This window comes from Dipodomys spectabilis, unplaced genomic scaffold, assembly GCF_019054845.1.
Source record: "Dipodomys spectabilis isolate Male_0828 unplaced genomic scaffold, ASM1905484v1 ptg000783l, whole genome shotgun sequence".
Lineage (NCBI taxonomy): Eukaryota > Metazoa > Chordata > Mammalia > Rodentia > Heteromyidae > Dipodomys > Dipodomys spectabilis.
In genome coordinates this window covers 27,259,669-27,269,487 of record NW_024871460.1, presented here as the reverse complement: position 1 = coordinate 27,269,487, position 9,819 = coordinate 27,259,669, and the positions used below count along the sequence as shown (strand labels likewise).

The window sequence follows — 9,819 nt, the reverse complement described above, 5'->3', positions numbered from 1 at the left end:
TGTGTATAATCATAATGCCAAATGTTATCAGTTTAAAGTGCAATAGAGTTTACAAACTATGTCAGTTTAAATAACCTACAGGGTCTTTGTTATGACTATGTAGCCTCTAAAAGGTTGAATGAAGAGTTTTCACAAGGCTGTGGAGTCTGCAAATGGTGCTAGGATTCAATTATGGGTGATCTTTCTCCTGAATCAATGTTACTAATGAGTCTGTATATGACAGTCACTTCTACATGGGACAGGAAGTCTATTTGTCTAAAGCAACAGCTTATGATATAGTGTGGTTTAGAGACTTGAAAACTCTAAGTAGGTAAAAGGTAGATAAAACAGTCTGTTTTAATTACTTTTAGTGACTCGTCATACTTGCCTGGCTTCTGTGTGCTCACTTTATCTCCTTTACAATTATGATTTTTGTAGATGTATAAACCTATGTCTTCATGCTGAGCATCTGTGTTTTCTCTGCTTTTCTGTTGTTCCAACTCACTAATCAAAGAAGGTACTACAATCTTAATTATTCTCTATAATAAAAATAAAAGTTTTCATTTAAAAAATATTATTACCCTAATGCAGTTTTATTTTATTAGTTGTGGGGCTTGAACTCAGGGCCTGGGCACTGTCCCTGAGTTCTTGAGCTCCAGGCTAGAGCTCTACCACTTTGAGCCATTACTTTTTTTTTTTTTTTGAGTTTTTGAGTGGTTAATTGGATAGAAGACTCTTACAGGGACTTCTATACCTGGGCTGGCTTTGAATTGGGATCCTCAGATCTTAGCCTTCTGAATAGGTAGGATTACAGGCACAAGCCACTGGGACTGGCTCCTAGTACAGTTTTTATCATGAAGAGTGTGTTACCAATGTAAAAGACTTGGAAATTTAGTACAGCTATCATCACTGGAATTTGAATATATTTAAAAATCATTTCCCTATTCAGATAATTGTTATTTAATTTTTTGATGTCTCTTGAATAAATAGACTATGACACACACAAAAAAGAGTAAAAGAGTATTAAAGAAAGAGACAACTCAGTCTTGCTATAAGGGGTAAAACCAGTTACAGAATTAGGTGAAGATAAAGCTCTTAGCCAAGTTTCTTCTCCTCTTTTGTGAAGCCTTCAACTTTTCTGCCAAAACACACTCTGGCTTCCTTGTGCTACCACTTGATTCTGACATTAGATTCTCTGAGCAGCACACTGGATTAATCAATCAACTCATCATTGGCATCTGGAAAATACCCTGAACATGTCTCTCATTGCTGCTCAGCTCCTGGGCTTGTCTGTATAAAGAATGGGTAGCAAAGCCAACGTTAGCTTCTCCTCACCTAAGATACACAAGGGTTACCTTATGTAAGAAGGAAAAAAGAATAAAATGTTTAGGAAGGGTTAAAAGTCAGAAGAAGGAAATTGGGATCATTTTTCTATAAGGACAATTTCAGACTTCTCAGAGGGAGACCCTTTCTAGTTATAAATATGATGAGAGCAAGATGAAAAATGATCCATAATATAGCATCAGAAATGAGATAATTCAACTCCAGTGAATTAAAAAGTTCTTTGAATTCTGAAACAGATGTACATTTGTCTTTGTAAACAGAAGTTTTTAAATTTGATTTTATTTTGTTGCAAAGATGCTGTTCAGAGGGATTACAGTTACAGTTACATAAGTAAGGTAATGAATACATTTCTTGTGAAACATTGTTACCCACTCCTTTGTTTTTCTCCCACTATCCCTTTCCTCCCGCTCCTCCTCCCCCCCAAGTTGTGAAGTTCATTTCTAGTGTCTTGTGAATATCACTGTTACATTGGTTCACCTTTTGTCCTTATTTCACCATTTGGTTATTCCCATCCCCAAATCAGATAAACGTATATACAAGATGCAGGGTGCCAAAATAAAATACAGTGACTACTGAGCATAAACCAAACGGAAAAAGAAAAAATTGAATTAAAATAAAAAAAATTTAAATGGAACGCTTCACAAATTTGTCGTCCTTGGGCAGGAGCCATGCCAATCTTCTCTATGTCATTCCAATTTTAGAATATGTGCTGTCCAAGTGAGCATATAAACAGGAATTTTTAACACTCAGGAATGAACACTGTGCAGATTTAGTAACTTAGTGACTCTTAACATTTCTTTCTTTAGGTGATAAAATTTTATAGTCATAGAAGGAAAATTCTAAAATAGGACAGCAAAAAATTTTTACCACCAAAATTTCTGTTTGAGCATTTTTAAACTGATGCTTTAAAAATGCAAGTGTGAATTATCTTTGTATCATTCAAACCTTTGCCAGACTTTTAATTTTAAATAGGCTACCTCCTGCTGCAGAGTTTCCTAGGCAGAACTGCTTTCATTTCTGCTATTTTTCCAAGTAATTACCTTCATTATTTGTTACAAAATGCTTATCCTAATATTTCTTGGTTTCCTGAATTTTGCTATTTGTTGGTTTCTCGTTCTGAAAGGTTATAATTTAGCTAAACGTGACTTCCTTCTCCTCCATTTTCTAATTTACAAGCCATGATTTTTTTGGTAAGATCACAGTTTGTTGCTTCCCTTTTTAGGAATGAACCATACATTGTGCTGTGATTATATATCTTTTTCTATGATGCATTTCATTTTCTCAAGAGATAATTAACATCCTTTTTTTTTAGTTGATTTCTTTTTATGTACAGTCATCCCTAAGTATCCACAGGGATTATTTCCGAAAGCCTCCCCTTCTCCCCCTCATAGGAAACTCCAAACATGCTCAAGTCCCTAACATAAAATGGCATAATTTGCATATTACCTATACACATCCTCCTATAATTAAAATCATTGTTAGATGATTTATAATGCCCATTTCTATGTAAATGCTGTGTGCAATGTTTGTTGCATCGTGTGATTTAGGGAAGAATGACAAGAAAAACAAGTCTACCTATTCAATACAGATGTAATTATTCGGCAATATTTTCCATCAGTAGTTGCCTGTATTGATAGATCTCCAGCCTACCCATAATATGGAAGGCCAACTGTGTCTCTTATTAATTTGTCCTCAAATGTTCCAACTTTCACAAAGAATCAAGCCTTCTTCCTTCCTCATGGGCTTCTTTCTCGTTCCTTTCCTCTCTTGCTGTCTGTCTCGGGCATCTCTTTCTGGAGCACTCATTTCCCTGCTTCTCATGCATGAATTATTCTCTTGCTGGAGGTACAGCTAGCTCGTGGAATCATCATTCTCCTTCAGCTTGAGGGTTGCCTTATATCCTAGAAGCACATGTCCTGTGTCTTTCTCCTTTCTTTTTTCAGTGGACTATATTCTTCAGTGGTTTTCCAAGAAAAAGTATATGGCAGGTTCATATTTTATTTATTTGTTTTCTTTCTCATCTTTCTTTTTTTTTATTGTGAAAATACTGTACAGAGGAGTTACAATTACATGGGCAAGATAATGAGTACATTTCTTATCAAGCATTGTAGCTCCTCCTTTGTTTCCCCTTCCCATCCCTTCCCACCCAATCCTCCCCCCGCACCCCCCACCCCACCCCCCCGCACGAAAGTTGTAAAGTTCGTTTTTCGACATAACGACTTGGACATCTCATTGTTGCAATGGGTCCACCTGTATCCCTATTTAAACGATTTGTTCATATTTTAATACCTTGCTTACTGTGTTAGTCTCGGTTCTTTGGAAAAACAGAATTAATAGTAAGCATAAATGTATAGAAAGAAATCTGCTTGCAAGATTTGTTCATGTGCTTATGAATGCTGTATGTTCACCAGGTGTACTGTGCTGACATGCTTCCCTGAGATGCTGATCTTGCCATTAAAGTCTGAGGAGTAGAAGGGCACTGGGGTGGATCATGCCTGCAATCCTAGCTACTCAGGAGACTGAGATCTGAAGGTCAAAGCCAGCTTGAGCAGGAAAGTCTCCAATTAACTACCCCAACACCGGAAGTGGCTCTGTTGCTCAAGTGGTAGAGCACTAACCTTGAGTATAAGAGGCTCGGGTACAGCACCCAGGCCCTGAGTTCAAGCCCCACAACCAACAAATTAAAACAAAAACAAAGAAAAAGTTTGAGGAATGGCTGTCTGAACTGGCAGTGAGTTTCTGGATCCCAATTTGTTTGGAGAATGTCAATCTGATACCAAAAACTGCAATACCTGGATCAGGTCTTTTGTCTCTATGGCCTTGAATAGTGGCCCACAGTAGTAAAACATCACAGATTTATTGAAGAAAAAGATTGGCAGAGCTCCTGCTAGACGAGTGGGTTCCCAAGGGTGGGCACTGTTTCCAAGGGGTTCACTGTGCGGGTGTTAATCAGATGTCAAGGGGGGGGAGAGCTGTTTGATTCTTAAGCTAACAGGGAAGCCTGCACCAGTTCTTCATGTGTTTTATCCCCTCTGACCCAATGTTCATCCAGCATACACCTCTGCAGTCCAATCAGCCCATTGTTCACATGCAAGTCTTCCAGTACTATAGTAGTGATAGACCATGACATGATGTCCGGGGAGGGGGGTACATTTGCAAGTGATCAAAGCCATAGTGAGGTGATGTCTAGGAGCATGGCAAAGGATGAAGAACCTGTATGTAAAGGGCTTTTTTTCCAATTGCCTTGTTGCGCTCAAGTCTTTCTGTTCAGACTAAGAAATTAACTCATTGGATAGAGCCCACCCACTTGATGGAGAGTAGTCTTCTTTACTCAAAGCACATTGATTTAATTGTTGCTCTCATTTTAAACACTCACAGAAATATACAGATAATGTCAATGACATGTCTGAGATGCATGCTTCCGCCATGTTAATCATTAAACATATTGAATTGTTCCCCTCAGAATTTTGGAGAAACTGCCACATTGTCTTTTGCTTTCAAGTGTTCTTCTTGAGAAGTACAATACCATTTTCCTTCCTTCTCCTCCTTTTCCTCCCTCACCTTCTTATACTTCTTCTTCTCCCCCTTCTATTCCTTCTTTCTGTCTCTCTCTCGCTCGCTCGCTCGCTTGCTCACTCGCTCTTTCTCTATTTTCCCCCTTTCCTTATCTGTCTTGCTCTTCTTTCTCTGCCAGGGTAATGCTGTGTATCTCAAGCCTAAAACTCACTGTTCCTGTGTACTTCTTCATCAATGCAATCATTATAAGCAAACACCTGTGTTCAGTAGGCCATGTTTTCTGAAGGTCAGTGACTTTTTCAACATTCTTACTGTCTCTCTTAGGTCTGGAAAGCAAGGTCTGGAAAGCAAGAGAAAGTAAGAGAAATCCTACATATCATTACTATGCCATGTACATTATACACAAACAAACTGACCAAAATATGGTATATACAGGGGAGGATTCCAATAGTGTCACCCCTTTGGTGATGCAGAAGCCCTTGAAAACCTAACTTATCCTTTAGCAAAATCAATACTAGAAAACTGGAATATGTTTTGTCAAATTGGAGAGGAGGTTAAGAGAAAGGGGGCAAATAATAGAGAGAGGAAGGGTGAACAAACACACTCATGATATTAAAAGTACATATGTGAAAATGGAACCAAGCAATTTGAGGAGCTGCGTGGGGTTGGGACAAATGGAGGAGAATGCTGGATATGTTCATGGTATGTAACTTAGTCCATGGAAGATGGAGTTATAGCATATGGCAGGGCTCTGGGACATCAAGACTCTTCATTTTGAATGGATCTCAGCTAGTTACTAGATGAACTGTGGCACAGAATCCAGCTTCTGAGGGGAAGGGTAGGCAATGCTTGTATCTGCCAACAAGCCCTGTCAGTGTTCTTTGCCATGTTAATTAAGAAGACGTTATATATATATGACACTGTATGGTTTTATCTCCATTTCTAGATAGTGAGAGTTATCATGTAGTATCTGTGAACACAAAACGATGGCTTTCTGTCTCTGTGTGCTGCTATACTAGTATTTTCTGACTGTAGATGGACTTTTTCTTCAACACAAGCATTCTTTTCTGGGACCCTATTGCTGGTGGCTGCTGGTACTGTCTCGTAACTTCGGTGACCTTGATGGAAAGGAAGATTTGGATATTTGACTCAGCTGCCTGGGGATAAGCTGAAGAATTAGAAGACAGGTAAAATACAAAGAAATATAGACCTCACTTAACCAATCACAAACAGGCCAGTATAATTAGTTTCATTTAAGGATGCAGCTCAGTCTAGCTCAGCTCCAAACTGTCACTCAAATAGATATACATCAGTCAGTACTGCTGTCCATGATGCAGGACCTCATGGCAACAAGGGCTCATTTTCAGTTGTTCAGATATCATGGAGAATGCCAGAGCAGGGAGATGAACCAGCACAACCATGGCGATTGGTCAGAGGACAGTTTTGGAGAATATCTAGTGGGAATTTAGGGTAAATCAAGCTGATCCAAAGGAGAGTATTAAAATGGCTAAATGACCACCCATCCTCTCTTAACTCTAAATTTTGAGCAACTAGGACTAATTTACCTCTCTCTGTAGTATCCCTTATTTTATGGTCATATCTTAAATCTTCATACCTTGGGAAGTGTTGCATTTAATAGAGCCAGACATTTTCTTTATTTCTCTGAAAGAAAGAAACGAGACTCCATTGGGACCAAACCCAGAAAATTTTCATGTGTTAGCATAGAAAGACTAACAAAAGCACTGTAATTTGAACCAATTTTCCTCTCATATCTTAGCCAAGAGATGGAAGACTATGTTCTGGCATAGTACCATTGTGGTCTTTTTATTATTACAGGTTTGGCTCTGTCTGAAGAAGAGCATCTTTTATATACGTAAGAGCTTTTAAATCTATGGTAGTATAAAAGACATTTCTAATGGAAAACTAGGATGCACCTATATCCTGTAATGAACAGTGTCACCAACTATGTTTTAAGAATATCTTTCTAGGCGCCCTGCCCATGGGTGCAGGGGAGGTAGTTGAAGATGTTTCCACCATTTTTGAAAATTTGGAAGGTCTTGGGTTGCCGCCGTCCAGATGGCATCATTTGCCATGGATCTGAACCAATGATGCTGGGTTCACCTACCTCTCCAAAGCCAGGAGTTAATGCCCAGTTCTTACCTGGATTTTTAATGGGGGATTTGCCTGCTACAGTGACTCCACAACCTCGAATAATTAGTGGACCTTCCGTTGGAGTTATGGAAATGAGATCACCTTTACATGCAGGTGGTTCACCAGCATAATCAGTTGTACCAGCTCATAAAGATAAAAACAGAGCTCCACCTGTTAGAAGTATATATGATGGAATTTCCAGCCCAGGACTTGGACCAATACCTTTAAATTTAAAAAGACAGACAAACATTTCAGTAACACAAAGTCCTCTTGTTGGAGTTACAAGTATGCCTGGAACAGGACTGGAACAGCCCAGCAAATATTGGTCAGCCACGAAAGACACTATCTCCTGCTTGGTTAGATCCTTTTTATACACAAGGAGATTCTCTGACTTCAGAAGATCAACTCCATGACATTTGGGTGACTGTTTGGGTTTCCACAAGCATCTGCATCTTATATATTGCTACAATTTGCACAATGGAAATACCTTAAAACATGTGATGTCTAACAAAGGAAACTGGATGCATATTTGTTACCAATCTAAACTGCAGGCCTGGAAAGGATATTTGGAGAATCCATCATGATTGGTATAAAATCATGAATCGATAAAACTGTCGTGGAAAACAGTGAGAGATGTTCTTTGTCATCACCAGCTCTGGCCTTTACACCACCAAGTAAGACCTTACGTACACTAACACAACCCAGAAGTATTCCTAGGATTTCTACCATGAGACCTCTTGCTACAGCATACAGAGTTTCTACTAGTGATTATCAGGTTATTTCTGACAGATAAACGCCAAAAAACGATGAAAGCATGGAAAGTAAGGGAGTACACGTTTGGCTGCTAGATAATAAGAACTAAGAGCTTCACTACAAAGGAAGAGGTCCCTGCACTAAAACCAGAGTTAGCAAAGAGCCGCCAGTTATCTTTGGTTAGTTGTATAAGCATACATGGCAGTGGTTGGTAGCTATCTCAGATGCTTCTTTCTAAAGATTATTTTCTTTAAGATTACATCCTATCTGTAGCTTGCGCTGTAAAAGATGCTTGAGATACATTTTGAAGAACTTAAAAATCACTCTAGATAGGATTCTGTATTTCGTGTGATAGTGCATGCACAAGAAACTCAGCACTCATTATTGTAAACTAAGCAATTGAATTTGGAGAATTATCTTCTAGTATTCATGAGAAGGTGAATTTCATGAAAGCTGCTTGTATTTACCAAGACACAGGATTATAACTAGTGATTTGAACAATGGTCTTTTAATTGGGATAGTATTTAGAATTCGAATTACCTTTGTATATGTACTGTTGTGGCTTATCATCTTTTAGTACTATAAAACCCAAACATTCTTTTTTAAAAACCTACTACTAAAGTTTCTTTATAATAAACTTTGTTAATTATGTACTGAAAAAATATCTTTCTACAGAGAAAGTTTCCATGAAGGTATCAATATAAATGATTTAAGTATCAAATAATAAATTGTATATTTTCACTAGGATATATATAAGTATATTCTCAGCAACACAGATGAATAATCACTAATCTATACTAGAAGGCATCAAAAGATTATAAAACTGATAACAGTGAAAAGTTGAGCCACATCTTTTTTTAAAGAACTGGATACTAGATAAAATATTCTAAAGTATTTGTTCTGTACTGTCAGGTTTTAAAAATGTTTTTCTTTTTGGCAGTACCAAGATTTGAACTCAGGGCCTTGTTCTTGTAATGAAAGCCCCCTATCATTTGGGCCATTCTCCAAGTCTTCTTTGCCTTTGTTCTTTTTGTACATGAAGTTGGCTTCGGACTGTGCCTCCCAGGTAAGTTGGATTACAGACACAAATCATAATATCTTGCTCTAGTTACTAATTGAGGTGGGATCATGCTAACTTTTTACTCTGGGCTATCCTCAAGTTTTGATCCTCCCAAGTAACTGAAAATACAGGTATGAAGCAACATGGCCTGGCTCTGAAAGTATTGTTAAAAATACAATTTACCATCTATGGGGAGGAATCCAAACATCTGGAGTACTATTTGTCAAAACAAACTCCAAGAAGTGGAAACATGATCTTTTTGTTTTTATTTGTTTTATTTTGTTTTCTCTTTTTGGAGGAGTAGACAAAGGGGGACACAGGAAAGAAGGTAGAAAGGGTGAGCAAATGCAGTCTTGGTGTTCAATATACACTATGTAAAAAGTAAACTGTGTAACTTGTGGACAAGGATGGGAAGGGGACAATGGGGGAGTGAAGGAAGGGGTAAAATTGTCCAAGAAGCAGTGCACTCACAACTTGACTTATGGAATTGCAATCCCTGTGTACAACTTCTTAGAGATAACAATAAAAATCCCTTTTATAATAAAAATAAAACATTAAGACGGGCACTCGTGGCTCATGCCTGTAATCCTAGCTACTTAGGAGGCTGAGATCTGAGGATCATGGTTCAAAGCCAGCCCGGGCAGGAAAGTCTGTGAGACTCTTATCTCCAATAAACCACCAGAGAATCAGAAGTGGCGCTGTGGTTTAAGCAGTGGAGCACTAGCCTTGAGCTGAAGAGCTGAGCAACAGTACCCAGGCCCAGAGTGCAAGCCCCATGACCAAACAAACAAACAAATAAATAAATAAAACATTAAAAATTTTAAAATAACAATAATATGAGGTTTAACAAAATTTAACAAAAACATATTCATTAGCATTTGAAAGTTTCATTCCATTTCTTTTCTTTTCTTTTTTTTTTCTGTGGGTTGTGGGGCTTGAACTCTGGGTCTGGGCACTGTCCCTCAGCTCTTCAGCTCAAGGCTAGTACTCTACCACTTGAGCCACAGCACCACTTC

At 38.3% G+C, this 9,819-nt stretch overlaps 1 non-coding gene and 1 pseudogene across 1 annotated transcript; one reads left to right on the top strand and one right to left on the bottom strand.

The window, feature by feature from the left end:
• Positions 1–1,940: 1,940 nt before the first annotated feature.
• LOC122102496 lies at positions 1,941–2,048 on the bottom strand. The gene has a single exon (XR_006146509.1). It is a non-coding gene; the product is annotated as a U6 spliceosomal RNA (small nuclear RNA).
• A 4,890-nt stretch (positions 2,049–6,938) lies between these two features.
• On the top strand, positions 6,939–7,852 carry LOC122102339 (annotated as a pseudogene).
• Positions 7,853–9,819: the final 1,967 nt, after the last annotated feature.